The 23,221-nt window shown below is 43.3% G+C and overlaps 1 long non-coding RNA gene across 2 annotated transcripts; it reads right to left on the bottom strand.

The window, feature by feature from the left end:
- Positions 1-167: 167 nt before the first annotated feature.
- Positions 168-1,346, bottom strand: LOC130384206 (uncharacterized). Of its 2 annotated transcripts, XR_008895870.1 has the most exons (5): positions 1,159-1,346; positions 982-1,052; positions 488-665; positions 264-375; positions 168-184 (listed from the first exon to the last, which is right to left on the bottom strand). It is a non-coding gene; the product is annotated as an uncharacterized LOC130384206 (long non-coding RNA). The 2 variants fall into 2 exon arrangements; XR_008895869.1 differs by lacking the exon at positions 168-184 and having other exon boundaries at positions 263-375; positions 1,159-1,334.
- Between the last annotated feature and the right edge of the window lie 21,875 nt (positions 1,347-23,221).

The following is a 23,221-nucleotide window of genomic DNA, read 5'->3' as shown; positions in this document are numbered from 1 at the left end:
AAAGACCCTGGTACTGCTTTTAACCAGATGCTGTTCTTCTCTACATGCACATGCTCAGCATAATCGTCTGCATTGTTCACTGAAATAAAACCCTTTGAGTAAACTGTGAAACAAAATAACTTGTCCCACCACAGCCCGTGTTCTAACAAAGACAATCTACTTTTTATGAGGATTTCTTTATTTCCTGAAAGCACAAAAAAAGTCATTCATATCGGGTATGTTTTTAGAGCAGGGAACAGTATCCCAGTTTGCACCTCACTCACCTTTAACTTATGTTCCAAAATTTGGATCTCCAAAGCATCCTTTGAATTGTTACAATTGCATGGAGGTTGGTGAGGGCATCTGGTTCAAGTAGGGCGATGACGCCATCAGTAACTGGAAGAAGATGATTAGACAGTGAAATTATTACTTGAGCCAGAATATTGCCCCATCTAATTTGCAACGCGCTGGGTTGCGTGTACATATTTAATTATTTTGAATAACCAACCTCTGATAAAGGCACTTCTATCCTGGGGGGTGGGGGGGATCAGAGGAGCTCCCTCCAGGGATGCCCTCAGCCACAGGACGCATACTCTGTTGGCTGAGGGCCATCTCCTCAGCCACTGTGAGGGCTGCAGGTGGTGGACCCCCTCCAGTCTTCCGGGCCTCTGCTTTTTTTCGATTTGCTAACGTGGAGGAAAATGTTACCCTAATATTCAGTAAGCGCTATTTTGAAGACACATATGTATACATACATACATACATACATACATACATACATACATACATACATACATATAATGCATTTTGCCTAGGAGTAGCCTTCTAATATATCTAAATCCTATTCAATATTGGCAGTGTTGGGGTGGCTGAGAAATGTAGGCCTACTACTTACATTTACTGCTTAAATATAGACCCATCACATGTTGAATATAGCTGTTAAATTAGGTAGAGCAGGCAAAACAGCACAATTGATTTGATTTCAATTAAACATTAGTTTACCTGTTTGAACTATATTTTTATACTTCATTTTCATTTGCTGCCAAGTCCTCTTGGGGCAACTCGGGTTGTTCCTGTGTAAATTGACACACACAGACACACACACACAATTTACATATTGAATAAGTGGAAGATATTAAACTTTCCTCTTATTTTAGTTTACTATTTTATTTGACTCACGCATTGGCTATTTCCTGCCAAGCTCTCTCTCGTGCTCTCGCTGCCGCGGCGGTATTGCTTTTTTTGGTGAAAATGTGTTCCTGCTCGGCATATGCGTGCATTAATATTTCCAATTCCGTGGGTGAAAAGTAACTGGATCTACGTTTTTGGTCCATATTGATCATGTTATCAGAGATCCATTGATGATGGCTCTTTATAGTCAACAGGCACGCCCCCAACCCAGCGTGAACACACTCAGAGTTGATTAACTCAACGCTGATCACCTGAGGGGTGTTCCACGAACGGAGGTTTAACAAACACTGAGTTAACGCTGAACTCTAGGTTGATTGACCCTGTGCCGACCAACCCAGAGTTTTCGGTTCCACAGCAGCGGTTATGCATTAGTTCAATCAACTCGGGGTTGGTTAACACAGGGTTGTGCGCGTCCACGCCAAACTTAAAAAGACGTGATGTATGGATCATGGAAACCCTGATCGATATGGCGAAACGGGCCGCTTATTTCAATGAAATGGAACCCCAGGTTCTCCTGGAGAGCTATGACGAGGAGAAGGACATTATCACAAGAAAAGGGAACGCTAAAACCTCTGGAACCCGGAGAACCATAGCCTGGCAGCGGATCGCTGACCGCGTAAATGCGTTAGTTACACGTCAAAAGCATGATCCTTAATATTTGAGCCATGAATATATAAATATCCCAGTTAAGCATTCTTAAAGATCCTACCACATAACCCCTTTCTTCTAAAACAATATGTAGGCCTACTCCGATTGCTTCCAAGCGGTCAGAGGATCAAGTATAAAAATGAAGTATAAAAAACATACAAACTGGTAAGCTTTTCCCACCATCGTATTGGTATAAATTTAAATAAGCCATTTTTTTAAGCCAATCGTGAAAAGGCCGACAGTCGGCAGACTGGATCTGGCCCTCAAATTGTCTTGACCCCGGTGGAGGAGCTGTTAATAAACATAAATTCAGGGCGCCCTGGCATGGAGGGGGTACCTGGAGGTACCTACCACCTCAGAGAGTCATGGGCCATACCCCACACTGGTTGAATGTAGGTTTTTGTGTTTTCTTGTATTTTAGATTTTTTTTGCCTTCGAAGTAACACATGCAAACCGTGTGCTTGCCACAGCGCATACTATTCCAAATGTTTCTTTTTTGGTAACTGGGTAGAAAACCTAAAAGTGACAATTCATCAACTTCACAGATCAAGATGGATCAGTGCTTGTAATGAAGCCGCCGGCTACGATCGAACATTCTCCAGTGGATGCAAGTCCGTTAGGACTATTTTATACTTTATGTTGTAAATGCCTCTCGGCATAGTACTCAGACAATATTGCTCTTTGTATGATAGGAGGCCGATACAAATCTTGGATGGGTCATCTGAAACGACTGTGATGTGCTCAGCATCTCCAGCATTATAGCCTAGATAAAACTACCATTTGAAAAAAACGGAGGGCTACGCAAATAGTCTGGAGTGAACTGAGGCCAGGTCCTCGATTGGTAGTGTTGGCTATGTAAGGCTATTTAAATATATTAAAGATTTGCGCGAGAATCTATATCTCTCCACTCCAGCAAAAAGTCATCCAATATGCCAAGATGTCGAGCCGTGGTCTTATCAATCGCTCCCGGTGGATTGCACGTATAATTTGCGCTCTGATATGAGCAGTTCTCTCATCAAAAGGGCATGCCATTGTGAACACATGAAATCTGCGGCGAACGCCGGTTGAAATCCCCAAAACCGGGTTATGTTTCAACTTAACCTGCGCAAAACCTGCTCCGACCAGGTTTGATTCAGAGCATATGTTGCTATAGCAACTAACATACCGTGATCCTTTTGGAACGGAAAACCTAGGGTTACAGCAAACCCTGGGTTAACTTACCCGGTTATGTGATAAAACCGGCTTTGTGGAACACCCCACTGTTCTGAAACCGAAAACCCAGAGTTGCTTTTCAACCCTGAACTCTGAATCAACCAACTCAGAGCGCAGGATTAAACTCAGAGTATGTTAAACCAGCTACCTGAAACAGGCCTCTGATGGCTGTGTGTGTGTGTGTGTGTGTGTGTGTGTGTGTGTGTGTGTGTGTGTGTGTGTGTGTGTGTGTGTGTGTGTGTGTGTGTGTGTGTGTGTGTGTGTGTGTGTGTGTGTGTGTGTGTGTGTGTGTGTGTGTGTGTGTGTGTGTGTGTGTGTGTGTGTGTGTGTGTGTGTATAAAGGGCTCGGGCAAATAAGATCTCCATGTACCCAACAAGTTGAGACAGAAAGCCTTCTGCATAAGCTCCCCGGTGTGTCCTTGACATGGTAGGTCCAAATGTGGACTCTTAAAGAACCGGCCTATGGTGTTGTTATTGTTAACGGCGGAGTGCTGGGTTTCAGAATGGAGAGGTACCGGTGGGGTGTTCCACAAAGCCGGTTTTATCACATAACCGGGTAAGTTAACCCAGGGTTTGCTGTAACCCTAGGTTTTCCGTTCCAAAAGGATCACAGTATGTTAGTTGCTATAGCAACATATGCTCTGAATCAAACCTGGTCGGACCAGGTTTTGCGCAGGTTAAGTTTGAAACATAACCCGGTTTTGGGTATTTCAACCGGCGTTCACCGCAGATTTCATGTGTTCACAATGGCATGCCCTTTTGATGCGAGAACTGCTGACATCAGAGCGCATATTATACGTGCAATCCACCGGGAGCGATTGATAAGACCACGGCTCGACATCTTGGCATATTGGATGACTTTTTGCTGGAGTGGAGAGGTATAGATTCTCGCGCAAATCTTTAATATATTTTAATAGCCTTATAGCCAACACTACCAATCGAGGACCTGGCCTCAGTTCACTCCAGACTATTTGCGTAGCCCTCCGTTTTTTTCCAATGGTAGTTTTATCTAGGCTATAATGCTGGAGATGCTGAGCACATCACAGTCGTTTCAGATGACCCATCCAAGATTTGTATCGGCCTCCTATCATAGAGCAATATTGTCTGAGTACTATGCCGAGAGGCATTTACAACATAAAGTATAAAATAGTCCTAACGGACTTGCATCCACTGGAGAATGTTCGATCGTAGCCGGCGGCTTCATTACAAGCACTGATCCATCTTGATCTGTGAAGTTGATGAATTGTCACTTTTAGGTTTTCTACCAGGTTACCAAAAAAAGAAACATTTCGAATAGTATGCGCTGTGGCAAGCACACGGTTTGCATGTGTTACTTCGAAGGCAAAAAAAATCAAAAATACAAGAAAACACAAAAACCTACATTCAACCAGTGTGGGTATATGGCCCATGACTCTCTGAGGTGGTAGGTACCTCCAGGTACCCCCTCCATGCCAGGGCGCCCTGAATTTATGTTTATTAACAGCTCCTCCACCGGGGTCAAGACAATTTTGAGGGCCAGATCCAGTCTGCCGACTGTGGGCCTTTTCACGATTGGCTTAAACAAATGGCTTATTTAAATTTATAGGCTATCAATACGATGGTGGGAAAAGCTTACCAGTTTGTATGTTTTTTATACTTCATTTTTATACTTGATCCTCTGACCGTTTGGAAGCGATCCTCTGACCGTTTGGAAGCAATCGGAGTAGGCCTACATATTGTTTAGAAGAAAGGGGTTATGTGGTAGGATCTTTAAGAATGCTTAACTGGGATATTTATATATTCATGGCTCAAATATTAATGATCATGCTTTTGACGTGTAACTAAAGGTACGGCCACACCAACCGCGTTGCTCGCGTTAGGGGCGTTGAAAATCGGCATTTTTGCATAGGGAACCATTGGTCTAGGCGCGGTACACGCGTTGACGCGTTGGAAGCGTTGAACCACCACACACTGGTCAAGCGTCAGGTTAGGCGCGGTACTCGCGTTGTCCAACGCGAGTAACGCGGTTGGTGTGGCCGCACCATAAAGGTGCGGCCACACCAGACGCGCATTTTTACGCGAGATACGCGCGTAAAATGTTGCTTGACCATTTTGTGTCAAAAATGGTCGCATACGCGCCATACGCGCCTACGTCACTCGCCTAGATGAGTCCATGTCCATGCAAGTGAACGGAGCGTTCCCTCTTCGTCATAACTATCAAACCAAACATCCTTCACATTCACAGAGCGAACATTACGAAAGTAAAATGCACATTTCTCGCTAAAAATGTTTCCATAAACGCATTTAATGGCGTAACTATGTTACTATTATTTCCACCCAGAATAAGGAAAGTTGTCGGCCGTGGCTGCGCTGGAGTCCGAGGTAGGAAACCCAAACGCCGCCGTGTTTGGGTGATAGAGTTTAGATCGGGTTAGATTAAATAATCTCGGATATAAATAACAATAATCGGGTTAAATAACTTCACATGGTGTGTCTGGTGTGTTTCCAGCATTCGTAGTGTTGATCAGCAGATATATAGTCCGCCAAGACGTTGAGGTTGCTTAACCAGAGACTCTGTCCATGCAAGTGAACGGAGCGTTCCCTCTTCGTCATAACTATCAAACCAAACATCCTTCACATTCACCGAGCGAATATTATGAAAGTAAAATGCACATTTCTCGCTAATTTTTTTTCCATAAAAGCATTTAATGGCGTAACTATGTTACTATTTCCACCCAGAATAAAGAAAGTTGTCGGCCGTGGCTGCGCTGGAGTCCGAGGTAGGAAACCCAAACGCCGCCGTGTTTGGGTGATAGAGTTTAGATCGGGTTAGATTAAATAATCTCGGATATAAATAACAATAATCGGGTTAAATAACTTCACATGGTGTGTCTGGTGTGTTTCCATCATTCGTAGTGTTGATCAGCAGATATATAGTCCGCCAAGACGTTGAGGTTGCTTAGTAACCAGAGACTCTGTCCATGCAAGTGAACGGAGCGTTCCCTCTTCGTCATAACTATCAAACCAAACATCCTTCACATTCACTGAGCGAACATTATGAAAGTAAAATGCACATTTCTCGCTAGAAATGTTTCCATAAAAGCATTTAATGGCGTAACTATGTTACTATTTCCACACAGAATAAAGAAAGATGTCGGCCGTATGCTTCTGTCCAAGCTCACTACTCTCTGCCAGTGACGTCGGGTCAAGCTCAACGCTGATTGGGCAACGCGGCTAATCGTCATGCGTATGAGCGTAAAAAGTTAAATTTTTTGAACTCTTAAAATGTACGCGATATACGCGATATACGCGAATATAGCGCGTATAGCGTGTAAATATACGCGCCTCATACGCGCGTTAAATGTTGCTTAAGGTGCGGCCACACCAGACGCGTATATCTCGCGTAATTTTTACGCGAGATACGCGCGTAAAATGTTGCTTGACCATTTTGTGTCAAAAATGGTCGCATACGCGCCATACGCGCCATACGCGCCTACGTCACTCGCCTAGATGAGTCCATGTCCATGCAAGTGAACGGAGCGTTCCCTCTTCGTCATAACTATCAAACCAAACATCCTTCACATTCACTGAGCGAACATTATGAAAGTAAAATGCACATTTCTCGCTAGAAATGTTTCCATAAAAGCATTTAATGGCGTAACTATGTTACTATTTCCACACAGAATAAAGAAAGATGTCGGCCGTATGCTTCTGTCCAAGCTCACTACTCTCTGCCAGTGACGTCGGGTCAAGCTCAACGCTGATTGGGCAACGCGGCTAATCGTCATGCGTATGAGCGTAAAAAGTTCAATTTTTTGAACTCTTAAAATGTACGCGATATACGCGAATATAGCGCGTATAGCGTGTAAATATACGCGCCTCATACGCGCGTTACGCGCGTAAAATGTTGCTTAAGGTGCGGCCACACCAGACGCGTATCTCGCGTAATTTTTACGCGAGATACGCGCGTAAAATGTTGCTTGACCATTTTGTGTCAAAAATGGTCGCATACGCGCCATACGCGCCTACGTCACTCGCCTAGATGAGTCCATGTCCATGCAAGTGAACGGAGCGTTCCCTCTTCGTCATAACTATCAAACCAAACATCCTTCACATTCACCGAGCGAACATTACGAAAGTAAAATGCACATTTCTCGCTAAAAATGTTTCCATAAACGCATTTAATGGCGTAACTTTGTTACTATTTCCACCCAGAATAAAGAAAGTTGTCGGCCGTGGCTGCGCTGGAGTCCGAGGTAGGAAACCCAAACGCCGCCGTGTTTGGGTGATAGAGTTTAGATCGGGTTAGGTTAAATAATCTCGGATATAAATAATAATAATCGGGTTAAATAACTTCACATGGTGTGTCTGGTGTGTTTCCAGCATTCGTAGTGTTGATCAGCAGATATATAGCCCGCCAAGACGTTGAGGTTGCTTAGGAACCAGAGACTCTGTCCATTCAAGTGAACAGAACTTGGAGTTCCATTTCATTGAAATAAGCGGCCCGTTTCGCCATATCGATCAGGGTTTCCATGATCCATACATCACGTCTTTTTAAGTTTGGCGTGGACGCGCACAACCCTGTGTTAACCAACCCTGAGTTGATTGAACTAATGCATAACCGCTGCTGTGGAACCGAAAACTCTGGGTTGGTCGGCACAGGGTCAATCAACCTAGAGTTCAGCGTTAACTCAGTGTTTGTTAAACCTCCGTTCGTGGAACACCCCTCTGGTCTTGTGGCTTCTGTCCCTGGGGGCGTTGATGTAGCCGTGCGTCGGTCAGCACTGGTCCTATGGCCTGAGTCCAGGGGGTTGGAGAGACCTGGCTGATTTCTCCAACATGGTGCAAAGAGTAAGTAAGGACACTGGCAGCATGGGGCTTGTACGTCCACACCAGAAGCGAATTGAGCGACCAAATCGCCGGAAGTCATTCACTTTCTATGGGCAAGAGCGACCAAAGCGACCAAAGCGACCAACGCTACCAGCGGCCAAAGTTGAGCGACCAGAGCGTCAAAAAGAAGTTGAAAACTTTTTAACTTTATGCAAATGACTATTATTCGCTTCAGCGGCCAAACACTGACAGCCAATCGGAATGTAGACGCTCTTCGCTTGCGTGGATCCCAGGGAACATCGGCAGGCACTTTGGTTCCTACCTTCCTTTATTCACTCACTGAACAAAATGTCGGCTGAAGTAGGCCTATTAATCGCGGCTGTAACTGGGCACCCGGTGTTGTACGAACCCACCCTTTTTCAGTTCAGAGATCGAAACGCCATAGTGGTTTGGATATCAAGTGATGATAAGCGGGAGTATTTATAGGCTACATCTAGAACGTTCGTATTTAAGCGGGAATCATTTTAATTTGCTCTACATCCCACCAATCTAACCAACCAATCGCCTGAGGTGAATAATTGTTAATTAAATAGTCTAGATAGATAGATAGCCTAGTCAAATCTTTATTAATACCAAACGACACATATCGTCGGGAATCCATTTAGGTGTTTCGGCCCACACAAGACCACACAGAACAAGTCTGACTGGACATTCACACAATACATCACATTAAAACTAGACACGCGTTGATAGATAGATAGACAGAAAGGCCTAGATAGATAGATATGTTCCATTATTTGCCTTGCGGAGCCAACCAGTCCTGTGCACGTATGCAAATTAGCCCTGTGCGCCAATGTCTATTTGTTTTGAATGTGACGAATGAGTGCAGATCATGATTTGCAGATCCAGATCAGTGAAACATATTTCAACTACTACAGCATGCAGGGTTTTTTGTTCTCGGTTGTAATTAGCCTACATTTTAGGATTTTTTTTATATTGGGGGGAATCACTGTCCTACTTGTTGTCGAAGCACTTTATCGAACAAGCAAAACCGTCTCGGCAATATGGCCAAAGTGCATGGGAGAGGTCACTATTTGATATGGCTGTGCACATGCCACTGACTGAAGTGATCTATTGCTTTTATACAACGGTTACTATTATGGCGAAACGAAAGTCATAGACACACTACATTTAAAAAGAAACCAAGAATGTCAAAATAGCCGTTTAATTAAAGAATACAAAAAAGTAGTCCCTCCTGGCTGCCGCTATGCATCGAAGGTCGCTATGCAACACACTTGAGCGTCCCTCCAAGAGAAGGCTCCGATAGAGCGGTTCGCCGGCAATTTATCCTATGGAGCAGTTCACTCGCCGTGTGCCTAAGCTTTCGTTAGTCTCTCAATCGCCTTGCTCACTCCCGGAGTAACAACATTTACACGCTCTCCATCATCCAACATATGTTTTACTTTGTAACTGTTTCTACTTCCAGGCGCGGAGTGATATGCAAACTTTCACAAAATGATCGGGCGTCATAGCAGTTATGTATACGCTCATTATACAACAGTTGGGAACCAATCAGATCGCTGGATTTAGGTCCCCCGTTGTATAATTTTTAATAATCTTCTCATTTTGAGAATTAATCTATTTTAATTGCATTCGAATAATGCATTTACCTTAGAAGATAGAAGATATTTAGAATCCCCCATTATTAATTTATTTAGATATTTAGAATCCCCCATTATTAAATCTTCATTCACTTACATGTTCAACGTTCATTTTGGTGAAGTAGACGTCTTCCGTGGGGCGCAGTTCGCTCAGCCCCACATGCCAGAATTATTAGCCAATGGTTCCCCCGTTGCTAGGCAGAAAAGTACATAATTTCGCCAATCAGCGTAGTCGAATTGTATGGCTTTGGGGCGCTCAAGATATAGCCCCAAGCGCAGTGCACCGTCCACTGCGCGTAACCGCGCATTTGCCATTACCTCAGAGATCAGCCAGATGGCGACTTTGAGTACTGCTACCACTGTTTCCCTGTGAGTTCAGCTAGCCCCAAATTCAGTTAGTCTTTGCTTATGAATCCCTTCGAAAGAAGAACATTTGCAGAATAATTGCAGTAAAAGAGTAAGTAAAAGAACTCGGAGCAGAAAAGCCAAAAGTGAACATAACCCAACAAGCAAGAGAAAAGGATAGAGCCTACAAGAGAAGTTTTTCCAGAGTTTGGTTCAGGCTTGGCTAAATAGCTGTGTGTATGCCAATGCAATTTTTTGCTTTCCTTGTATACTTTTTAAAACAAGTGCGTGTGATACTTCGTGGATACAGACAGGGTTGACAGACCTGAAACATCTGTCAGAACGGATTAAAAAAACACAAGCGAGCAAGAGTGCATATGAAAAACTGTGTGACAGCTAGCCTTGCTAGAGGTAAGCAACTTCTATTTATTCCACTAGCCTATATGTATTTCCCTTGAGATGGAGACTGGTTGCAGACCCCTCCCCCCACCCCTTTGAAGTGTACTGTATGGAAGCATATATGTAGCAAAATTCAAATGGCAATGCAATTTGCAATTTGCAATTCAATAAGTAATTACGTTATGCAATTGACAATGCATTATGCAATTTCATAATGTAATTTGTAAATACGTTATTCAAACTGTATTTTAATATGCAAAGTGACAATGCAATCCTCAATTAAATTTGCAAAAGTTATAACAATAAAAATACAATAACATTTTGTCAAATTCTTTTGAGTTCCTTTATTCAAATTGAAAAGCTATAGCGTCCCCGTGATTGCAATCCACTTCGCCACGCTCTGTGTGTTGCGATATTCAAATGACATTTCAATCCGCAAAACGGAATCCAAAACGGAATCCAAAGAGGAATCCAAAAAGTCAATATGCAAAGTGGCAAACGTATCAGCCAATCAGCGTCTGAGCGGGAACTACTTCACTTTCTATTGTGTCTGACTGTTTTATGTGTGGGGGGTGGGAGTAGTGATGGGAATTTCGATTATCTATGGAGCACAACATAAACATTAGTAAAAGAACTCTAGAAAGAGTGCTTCATAGGAATCAGCTGTGGCGAAGACGCAATAAGGCGGACATCGGAGAAGTAGCCGATTTCATACATCGCCAATTACAGTCCTCTGGCCAACAACATGGCTACAGGTGGATGCAACATAAGTGTTGGATGGCAGGGATCATCACGGACAGAGAGACCGTTCGTCTCTTGCTGCGTCAAATGGATGGTGGTGGCGTGGATCTCCGTGCACGGCACCGTCTGAGACGTAGAGTCTATGTCAGTCGTGGCCCGAATTATGTGTGGCACATAGATGGATATGACAAATTGAAGCCGTATGGGATATGCATCAGTGGTTGCATTGATGGGTTCTCGCCAAAGATGATCTGGCTAAACACCCACTCAACTAACAGCGACCTACGTCTTATAGCGGGGTATTTCATTGATTCAGTGATGCAGCATGGTCGCCCATTGAAAGTGAGATTGGATCGCGGGACGGCGAACACACACATTGCCGCAATGCAAAGTTTTATTCACAGCAGTGAAAACGGCATTTCCCCAGACTGTCCCTCTAGGTCCAAGCACGGGGAACCAACGTATTGAACGCTGGTGGTGTACGGCTGATTTCTATGAAGCACTCTTTCTAGAGTTCTTTTACTAATGTTTATGTTGTGCTCCATAGATAATCGAGCCAAAATTTCAGCATTTGTATACCTCCGTCTGAAATAATCTTTAATAATCGAGTTCATCATCTCCAGCTAATCTACTGTAATAATAGGCTATATGTAGCACCTATGGATAAGCTACAATTAGGCTACAATGACTGGTCTGGTCCTGTTGAGAAGTTATCTCATTATAATGAGATACTATCTCAAAATAACGAGATAGTATCTCAAAATAACGAGATACTATGTCAAAATAACGAGATACTATCTCAAAATAACGAGATACTATCTCAAAATAATGAGATACTATCTCAAAATAATGAGTTGTGACCTGCATTTTTTTTCTTTTACGTGGCGGAAACGGGCTTCCATACATACGAACTAGAAGTGAACAAGGAAATTACGAGCAAGTGACGTAGTTCCCGCCCAGACGCGGATTGGCTGATACGTTTGCCACTTTGCATATTGACTTTTTGGATTCCTCTTTGGATTCCGTTTTGGATTCCGTTTTGCGGATTGAAATGTCATTTGAATATCGCAACACACAGAGCGTGGCGAAGTGGATTGCAATCAAGGGGGCGCTATAGCTTTTCAATTTGTATAAAGGAACTCAAAGAATTTGACAAAATGTTATTCTATTTGTATTGTTATAACTTTTGCAAATTTAATTGAGGATTGCATTGTCACTTTGCATGTTAAAATACACTTTGAATAACGTATTTACAAATTACATTATAAAATTGCATAATGAATTGTCAAATGCATAATGTAATTCCAAATTGCATTGCCATTTGAATTTTGCTACATATATGCTTCCATAGTACTGTATATAGTTATCTGCAAACCTATGGTGGGACCAGGCCTCATTGTGCATATTGTATATAGTCCTCTGCAAACCTATTCAGTGTACATACTGTGTATATAGTTCTCTGCAATCATGGTGGCATCAGCCCTTCAGTGTGCATATTCTTACTGTATGTAGTCCTCTGCAAACCTATGTTGGTATCATGCCTTAAGTGTGTCTTCAACAACCACACACAAAAGTTTGCACATTTACATAAATTTTGTGGAATTTATATTTCATTGTATTTGTCTAAATGCATACTAATGCAGACTGTAGACATATTTATGAGTGACGTTTACCAACACAATTGCTTGGCCGTAGCACACTCACCCATTATCTCTAACTCTCTCTCTCTCTCACTCACACACAGAGAGAGAGAGAATGTTACCTTGTGTGTAATTCAAAGTTATTGTTGATGTATCTGCACTCTTAATATTGCTGATTTCTACAAGGCAAAAAATGCACTTAAAACTTAGTTCCCTGGCCCCATTCGTCTTTGTAAGTAAATGTTCTTTTTTTGCCTTTACTATTTTGTCAGAATGCACCAGAATGCTTCGTTTGTTTGTGAAAATCACAAAAAAAATCGTGTGGGGGAGGATGCCCCCAGACCCCCCTACAGGGGTTTGGAATGCAAACGTTCAGCCCCCCCTCAACTAAATTCCACCATGAACGGTCTGTAGTGGCTAAACCTCCCTTGTTGTGCATTCGTAAACCACTCTTTGACAGAAAGAACGAGGTCTACACGTGTTTCCTGTTGAAACGACGGTAGAAAAACAGTGCGTTCGCTCGTCTTTAGTGAATGCCACAAAATGATACAAAACACAGTTTTACTCTCCCTCAATGCTACGGCATAACAGCGCCCTCTATAGCAACCAATGTCCTATGCATCTCTTATAGTTATAAGCAATGAAAAAAAGCACACTTAACAGTTATTAAACAAAAATGCAAAACTATGCAAAACAATTAGTTCATCAATATTATAAACAATCACTAAATATTAATCTAAATATATAATATCTAAATCCTAATAATATGTAAGTCTAAATTACAACATGGCAAAATGGCACTAACATTTCCGGCCCCTAATTGCTCATCATGGGGATGACAATTACCTGACTAAAACTAAAGAATAATTTTGCATATTCTAATTTCCTTCTGTCCTCTTTCATAGGTCTAAAACAACATAAACAACCTCGACCAATCTAGGTGAGGTCTACAAGATGGGCAACTATGGAAAATAATAAAGTCCTCGATAATAATGTCCTTTATTGTCCATGAGATTCTTCCATCTCGAGCAGGAGACACAACTTATCTATGGGTCTCTCTAAGGTGCTGGTCTTTGTTTTGACAAGGACCCAACGGACAAACCCTTTGGCCTTTGGCATCGGGGATTGTCTTCTCCACTTTTCCCATTAACCAGGACCCTCTTGGAGCCCTCTCGTCCACGATTAGTACGATGTCTCCCTCTTGGACATTTCTCCTCTTCTCCAGCCACTTCTGCCTTTCTTTCAGGGCAAGTATTCTCTGGACCAGCGCTTCCAGAAGATGTCAGAGATATACTGCACCTGCCTCCATCTTCATTTTGAATATAGATCTTCCTTCTGAAACACACCTGGAGGGAGTGCTGGTTTTCCCTTGAGCAAGAGAAGATGATTCGGCGTCAGTGGCTCTAGGTCGTCCACATCATCAAATGACTTGGTAAGGGGTCTGCTGTTGATCACTGCTTCTACTTCACACATCACAGTTTGCAGACATTCATCATCCAGTGACTGGAGCTTCAGAAGGTTGGTAAGTATCTTCCCGACTGTTGTTATCTGTCGCTCCCAGATACCACCGTGGTGCGACCCGGCAGGTGGGTTGAAGATCCAAGTGACTCCTCTTTGCAGTAGAGCCTCAGGGATCTGGGACTGGTTCCCTTCTTTCATCGCCCGGCGGATCTCGTGTTCTGTAGCTACCAGGTTCGTTCCATTATCGGATCTCATAACCTCCACTTGTCCTCTTTTGGCTATGAAACGTCTCACTGCGTTTATACACAAGTCGGTGTCGAGAGAGTGCGAGATTTCTATGTGACCTGCTCCGACTGTAAGGCAAGTAAACAAGACTCCATAATGCTTGACTTGCACGCGTCCACGCTTTGCTTCAAAGGGGCCGAAATAGTCTACACCGACGTTAGTGAACGGTGGATGGTCAGGCAGTAGACGATCAGGTGGTAGATTCGCCATCTTCTGTTCACTCACAGCAGCTCTTCCGGCATTTCACACACTTTGAAAGCACACTTCTCACCGCTGCATTTCCTTTGCATATCCAGACCCTTTATCTCAGCTGAGCAAGGGTAAGGTTTCTCCCTCCATTTCCGATTTCCTCATGAGCGTTCCTGATGATCAGGGTCGTGATGTCGTGAACCTTGGCCAGGATAGCTGGATGCTTTGTGTGTTCTGGCAAGGCTGCCCGGTGCAATCTTCCACCAACCCAGAGAACCCCATCTTGGAGGAAGGGATCCAGTTTTATGATAGAACTACTTCTCTTGATCTTTTCACCTTTCTGCAGAGCGCGAAGCTCCTCACGGAAGGTGTGACTTTGGCTGAACTGAATGATCACAGTTTCTGCTCTTCTTACGTCCTTGACAGTCAAACGGTTTCCTTTCAGGATGGATCTCCATTTCTGCATGTGGTTCTCAACTGTCTTGATTTTCACATCTTGACTTTCTGAAGACTGGTCTTGAGACTCTTACGTCTTCCTTGTTACGCACAGACTTCGAAGCAGCTCCTTCAGCCTCAACATCCAGGTGACCGCCTTCTTCAGACTGTGCCAGTCGGAGTAGTGATGAGTCAGCTTGAAGAGAGGGCCTGTGCTTGAGTCGACAGTCTTGATGATGTTCACACTGGTCGTACGCTTCACATCAGCATCGTCTTCACTTATCTCTCTTGAGAACCCTGATAGGACAGGCCAGTGAGACTCACTCTTGGCTAGGAAGTCAGGACCTTCAATCCAATTCTGACCCTTTATGAAGTGCTCTGCATTCAATCCTCTTGATGCGTGATCAGCTGGGTTAGAAGTCGTGTTGACATACTTCCATTGTGCTGGCCTTGTGTTCTCTCTGATTGTTGGCACTCTGTTCGCAACAAATGTTTTAAAATGAGCGCCGTCGTTGTCGATGTATCGGAGGACGGTGGTGCTATCTGTCCATAGCACAGACTCTTCGAGGTCCATCCGAAGCTCTCGCTTCATGATCTTATGCATTTTTAACGCAATGGTAGCCGCGGTGAGCTCGAGGCGTGGGACTGTGACTGGTTTAAGCTGTGTCACTCTGGCTTTTCCTAGAAAAAACGAGCAATGAACTCGACAGTGGCTGTTCTCGATGCGGAGGTAAGTGACGACGCCGTAGCCCTTCTCGCTAGCGTCTGAGAAATTACGTTACTGACGTTACTGGACCAAATCCCTCTGGCTTGATGCACCTCCTGACAGAACAGCTAGCGAACTGGCTCAGATCAGACAGCCAGGCGAACCATCTGTTTGCCACATCTTCTGGAATCTCTTCATCCCAGGTAATTTTCATTCGACAGAGTCTCTGGACGATGGCAGCCGTAGGGGTGTGACGAGATCTCGTGCCACGAGATCTCGCGAGATTAAACTCAACGATATTACCCGTCGCGTTAAAAATCTGTCACGCGAGATTTGTGAGCTATCCAAACTTCTATTTGTGGCCTGTAGGGGCAGTAATGCGCCTTTGCTACGTCTAGACTGCCAGAACCTAACGAAGGAGAAGGAATAGAAGAAGAAGAGGAGGAGCAGGAGGGGAAGCAGGGGAAGCCATAGACATCTTATATGATAGACGGAGCATCGAATGCTACCGCCTACTGGCGCTGACGAGACGCGGGCCGCCATCTTGGAGTGGTCATCCGCTCCACTCAGTGTAATCCGTTTGGCTGGAGCAATGAACTGTCAGCGCATTTAATTAATCATACCTCACTGAATACCACAGATTTTCATGCGGTTATTTGTCATACGTGTAGCTATGATAAAGGCCACATGGTTTGGCGTGTTTTATTATTCAATACTAATTATACCAATAGTACGGTAATGTTAAATCTTGCTTGTGAAAAGTAATCCCCCGATTCCTATTATGGATTGTCCGCCGATTTGAGCAGGAATACGCTGAACAACAGCCCGGCATCCTGTTTCTGCTGCTGTTGCTGCTCCCGGTTGACCACTCCAAGATGGCGGCCGTATTTCTCGCGTCCCAGCAGCCAATGCTCCGTCTATCTATAAGATGTCTATGGGGGAAGCAGCCATAGGCAGTCAGAATGACGTCGGAAAATACCCGTATTACCGTCGAAGATGCCCCCGCCACTTTTAAATCATTTGTTTGGCAGCATTTTGGGTACCCGGCGGAAATGATGAATGGCAGTAGAGTGACTGATAAGACACGGACAATACCAAGTTGTCAGTGACATACTTGGTCAGACTCTGTTTGCACTATATGCACTCTGTATTGACGGAGTAGAACTTTGATTTGGTTTTGCAGATAATATTGTTCGCACTTGAAAAAAATTTAATTATTTAATTAAATGTATTTTACTTTAGTTTTCAATTTTAGTTTTAGTTTCAATTTAATGCATGTAAAGAGTTATAATAAGACATTTCAAAATGCATGTGCAACTCGGTTAAATAAAAGTCTGTTGGTCCAGTCTTTAACTCTCGGTCCATATTTTGTCATTGTAGTTTTCTTAAAATCTCATCTCGTTCTCGTGAACCGAATATCGTGTCTCGTCTCGTCTCGTGAGCTGAGTGTATCGTCACACCCCTAGGTGGACTGGCCATCTGGCATACTGGGCATCGTCCCGGTGGGCCGTTGACCAAATGTGGGCCGGTCCGCTATGTTTTGTTTTTTTCTCTCTCTAAATTCCCTCCAATTGTGCCGGCCAATGGGCAACAGAGGGCTAGCAGTGTGTGGCCAGCATCAACACATATTATTGGTCTATGTTTGTCATTGTCAATCAATCATGGGCTGACAGGCTCAGAGAGCCCTGACAGTGCTGTCAATCACAACAGAAACTAGGGTGGGCTGGACCGCATGGCATGGGCCGGAGTCGTGGGAGTCGGGACGGAGCTGAAAATGGATAAGCGTAAGAAAAGCCCGGGTGGCGCTGAAAAACTGCGACTCTGGAGGTGGAAGCTGCAAAATGTTCAAAATGTACAGATCTATTTGGTGCCGGGGTCAACACCCCAGCTGGTGCTGCTGCGCCGGGAGACGAGCGAGTGGAGGCATATATGCTAAGTAACGTTAGCCTGGGGCTAGCTAGGCTACATTTGAGACATGTCCAAACTAAAACTTTTTACATTGAATGTGATTCAATTCAATTCAAAGTGTTTATTGTCATATGCACAAAAGAGATGTTCTCAGTTGTACAATGAAATTAGGTGAATTGATGTGACCTAAGTAACTGCATACTTGTGACAACATATTAGCCCAGAGTTGAAGGGCTGTGACTGTTGGTAGTTGTGGTGGATTTTGTTTAAATATGCCGAATTGTGATATTAATATGGGTTATTATTGTTCAGATGATTTAGCTAAGGTAGCTCTACAGCCTCTAACGTCAGCAGTCTCTTGTTGCCATAGCATCAGTAAACATTGACATTGACTAATGAGCTGTAAATGGTGATGCAGAATCATGCTATATTGTAAATACAGATGAGATACTTTGAATTTTAGCACAAAATACAAGTAAACTAATAGGAAATAATTTGTTTAATTTGCAATATTTGCCATTGAATTTATTGTAATCTTTCAATTCATTTATTGTTTACTGAGGTGATGACTGTTTCATGTGGTGAGAGGAATGCAATATGTGTATGTTTAAAGGTTTATATGAAGAATTTCATATTGATGATTTTAATTTCAAACATCTGCATTTCTTTTAAGTTCAATTAAGAGTTATGCTGGTAGGCCTTAGGGCTCTTTTGAGACTTAAGTCATCCTTCATGACGGATACATTTGTTCACTAAGTGTCACTACGTCACAAAAAGTCTACATGGCTACATATACTTGTCACTCAGTATACTGAGTACAAGTTCTGTTTGGTGTTTCTTGCAGGTCATGAATTTGGTGAGGAGTGTAGCTGGCTGGCTGCGGACGAGGAAGTAGGGCAATATATATATTGAGAATTGATATATATATATTTTCTTTTATGGCTGTGTGAATAAGTCTAAATAATGGCACAATACATTTATAAACGCATAGGCCTATATATAGGCCTACGATATAAAATATTGCAGTAGTCTACAACGAGCATCGATAGCAGAAACGGACTAATAAGCTCTCCATAGATTGAGATCACTTCACATTTGCACAACTACATTTGATAGGACAGCATTATCTAGATCTGAACTATGGGGCTATAACCGAATGATGCACGCAAGAGCTGCAGGCAAACATTTGCAATTTTACAAATGCATAATTTTTTAAGTCATTAGTTTGGTTGACCAAGCGTAGCTTTTAAAACGTCTGCATTTCAAACCAATGTGCAGAATTGTAATTCTGTGTCCTAATATGGTGTTTTCAATATTGATGTTGCAGAGGCTTGCAAAGTTGCAGCTCCTTCTGTCACTTTCTGCAAAGCCATGATGTCATCAGCGACACACGAGAGTAGTTAATACTTACCACCACTTGGGTAGGTTTTTTAAAACATCAACATCCGGTTGGGGGGAGGGGGGCAGGGTGTTTCTAATGACGGCACTTCCGGCTGGTGTTGTGGGTGTGTACCTCAAATAGTTTAAAAAGGGGTGAGACGCCTGCTGTAGGGCCATAGCATTCAACAGATTGTCGTCAGTGTTCTTTTCGTTCAAACATGGACTGCTCATCAGAAGATACCCAAGGATCAAACAGCGCTAACTGGATGTATAGGGACCCTCGCACCCTGTCGCCCCGGTCTTCGCCCACCACGGACTACTCTGCATCGAGCATTGTGGACAATGAAAGCCAGTTGTCTGAGGGTATGTCCGGCTTTAGTACACCTGTGTCTAACTATGTCAATAGGTGTGGAGATGAGGCACTGCTAAATGCACCGCTCAAAAAGACGAGGCCTGTTCCAGGCTTGAGAGACCAGACTGCTGGGGATTCATTCACACACGTTGGCGAATACGGCTTGGAGTACGTAATATCAAGGGTCGATGGATGGATAATTTTGAGAGTTAAAGATTGTGCTACAGAGTGGCGGTTGAACGTTCATGAGTGGAATTTTTTCTTTGAGATTTTATGCCCCATGCTAGACGGTGTCAGGGGCACTTGGCATGCAGGAACCCATGTAATCAAATGGATTTTTCAGCATGAATCGAGGATTCATCGCATGGATGCAAACCATCATACGAAGAGACCGCAGGAGTTCATTTTTTTCAGTCGCGGTGTTGATACAGACGAGCTACCACAGTGCTATGATATGCATTGTATCGGTAGCTCTCCTCTACGCAACAGTGTTTTAAAAGTTGCTGATTATTTTGATAATGTCTTTTTCATACAGTGGGCTGATTTGTCAACACTACGTGCAATTTTTGCAGAGATTGATTCATTGGTTAAGACGAATGAAGAGCCAGGGTGCACATCTGATGAATACAGAATGCGCCTGTTTGAGCCGACTGGTACTGATGAGGGGGTATATGGTGTGTTTGAGTATGTTTAGGGCTATGTTATCATTAGAAAATGTCTTAGAGGTATAAGAAAGTGGGATACATGTTAGTAGTATTAAGTGTGTATAATATATGCGTTGTGTGTTTTTGTTTTTGTTCATATTCTAATGGTATATTCTGATACGCTATGCAGCACAGGACAATGATGAACATGTACAAAGTGGGGGCGTGGCTATGGAGGCTGGTGATTTAAAGGCCGTACAACCCGTACAACACTGGCTTCAGGAGTATGCCGTCTATCTGGCCGGATTGAATCTGTCCTTCCTACACCTCGGAGAGGACAGTGAGCTGGAGGTGGACACTGCTATGAGAGCTGACGGATGGCCTGTATCAACACAGATCCGTTTAAACCCTGCGGTGCTGGGTGTTCTGCGATTTACCACTGGTATCTGCGTGGTAGCCATCATCAAACATCAGAAGCAAGCGGACTGCTGGGGGTGCCAAAGTGATTGCCCAAGTCAACGACGCCATTACTGCATGCATGGATCGACACATCATCACTACGAATCCCATTACGATACCATACGTGATATATTGGAGAGACCCCCATTCCTGTTACTTTTAGAAACTGTTTTAAAGAAGACTATAGGGTTGACTGTGTCCCCAGGAAAAATCAATGGTGTGGTCGATTGTTTTCTATGTGATTTATTGGGCACCACCTATGATACCGAAAAACTGGACGAAATAACTGCCGTAGAAGTGTCCGATGAACATCTGCTTCTGATACATGAAGCCATACAAATGTGGCGTCCTACATTGTCATTTGGCAAACCAAAGCCTGGTGGTGGTGGGTGGCGTTTATAATGGGGGTGTTGTTTTCTTATGCCTATGATGCGGATAGCAAGATTGTATCAGATAGACTATCCGTTTTGATGTATGCTGCCATAGAAAATGATACGTATGTCCAGCATACGTATCATATCAAATGTATGCATAAGGGTTGGAATGATTTGGTCATGAAATTCTTGTATGATAAACCTACTGATCAAATGTTAGCTGAAATATTTACCCATTTCCCCGATGGGGACTGTTTTACCGTCGGCCATGTCATGTGTATATGTGCTTTTGTATCGGATGTCTTGAAGCTCGAATAATGCCTCAAACGCCGAGGGTATTAGAACTGCTAGAATGATGTCTTGTAAAATGGTGCAGAGAAATAAAACTGCCTGTAAACTTTATCTGCGCATTGTATCGCGTGGCCAGAAATTTTAAATAAAAGGATGGATAACTCTGATCAGTGTTTCAGTATTCGTTTTTGTTGCAGTCATAAGACATGGATAAACGGCTGCATAAGACTTATTATGACCCCGCTGGACCAGGGGGTTACGGAGGTATCAATAAGCTACAAACAGCCCTCGCGCATAGTGAGGGTGTAGTACCTCCTCTAAAATATATCAAGAAATGGCTGCTGAAACAGGATCCCTACACTCTGCATGTACCTGCACCGATACATTTCCGCAGAAATAGAGTATTGGTTAGTGGGGTAGATAGACAGTTCCAGGCTGATTTAGTGGATATGTCAGAGTACGCACCCGAAAATGATGGTGTGCATTTTCTGTTGACGTGCATCGATGTATTCTCAAAACATGCATGGGTTCGTCCATTACCGTCCAAGAGGGCTATCGACGTCGCTAAAGCTTTTGATGATATTCTCAGCGAAGGGCGTACCCCCGATAAATTGCAGACTGACGCTGGCAAAGAATTTTATAACAAGATCTTTCAGCGTTTGATGGAGCGGTACAATGTCAACCATTTCTCTACATCTAACGAGACCAAGGCCAGCATAGTGGAGCGCTTCAACAGGACTCTGAAAACCCGCATGTGGAGATATTTAACAGCTGCCAACTCCAAACGATATGTGGATAAACTACAGGATATGGTCCATGCTTATAACCATTCATACCATAGATCGATAAAAATGACACCTGTCAGTGTTGATAAAAATAATGAGAAAATGGTGTTTAACACACTATACAAAACCACTCAAGAGCCGTTGGTGGTGTTTAGATATGATGTTGGTGACACGGTTAGAATTTCAAAAGCCAGAGCTACATTTCGAAAGGGGTATGAGCAGACATTTACAGATGAATATTTTGTAATATCGCAGCGCATAGCGAGGTGTCCTCCAGTCTATAAGCTGCAAGACTATGCAGGTGCCCCTGTCCATGGAACATTTTATGAGAAAGAGCTACAAAAAGTTATAGTGTCTAAAAACAAAGTGTATAAAATAGAAAAGATTATAGATAGAAAAAGGGCGGGGTCTAAGAATCTATTATATGTCAAATGGCTGGGATGGCCGGATGCCTTCAATTCATGGGTAGCTGAAAAGACACTAGTCGACGTGTAAGAGACATACAACCCAGTATATCCAGAGTGTACTATGGATAAGGAGGTGTCTGGGGGTTTCTATGTGACTCTGGCGAGTAATGCATCGGCAGGGATCTACCCACAAAATAAGATATGGAATTTTAGAACTAAATTAGCAAAATCTATACACACCAAGCAGCCCTATGAAGTAGGCCTAATTGAAGCTCAGTACCCATGCAGCTGGCATAGTTTTCCTACCGAGGACGCTACGATGACCGTTCACGATGGTAAAACGGGTCATAGGACATCATGTCTATTAGTTGGTGGGCTTTATGAGAGTATCGGATCGTTATTACTACAAATCAACAAGACTTGGGCCAAATATGATCCTGGCGGTAGCGTTATACTACATCATGAAGGTATTAGAAACCGCATTTATGTAGAAGGAGACGATCACTTATCTATCGTCTTTAGAGGAAAACTGGCTGCTATGTTGGGTTTCGATGCAGGGGTCAAGCTACCAGCCCATAAAACGTATGCAACATACGCCCCCCATCCCACCGATATACACGGGGGGTGTTACAACATGTTCATATATAGCGACATTGTCGACCATCAGTTGGTCGGAGATAGTTATGTCCCCCTGCTAAGGAGTATTAATATAACCGACACCAGCAGGAGACACTGCATTCACATGTTCGACAAGCCGCATTACGTACACGTAGCCCGAGACCCTCTTGGAGATATTGAAATCGATCTAAAGTCTGACCAGAATACAAATATAAAATTCACATATGGTAAAGTGATACTCAAGCTGCATTTTAGACCTGTAAAACAGTAGAATTCATAGCTCTATCTAGGGATGAGGGGGT

This window comes from Gadus chalcogrammus, chromosome 6 (genome assembly GCF_026213295.1).
Source record: "Gadus chalcogrammus isolate NIFS_2021 chromosome 6, NIFS_Gcha_1.0, whole genome shotgun sequence".
NCBI lineage: Eukaryota > Metazoa > Chordata > Actinopteri > Gadiformes > Gadidae > Gadus > Gadus chalcogrammus.
The sequence above is the reverse complement of the archived record's forward strand: the minus strand, read 5'-3'. Positions and strand labels throughout refer to the sequence as shown.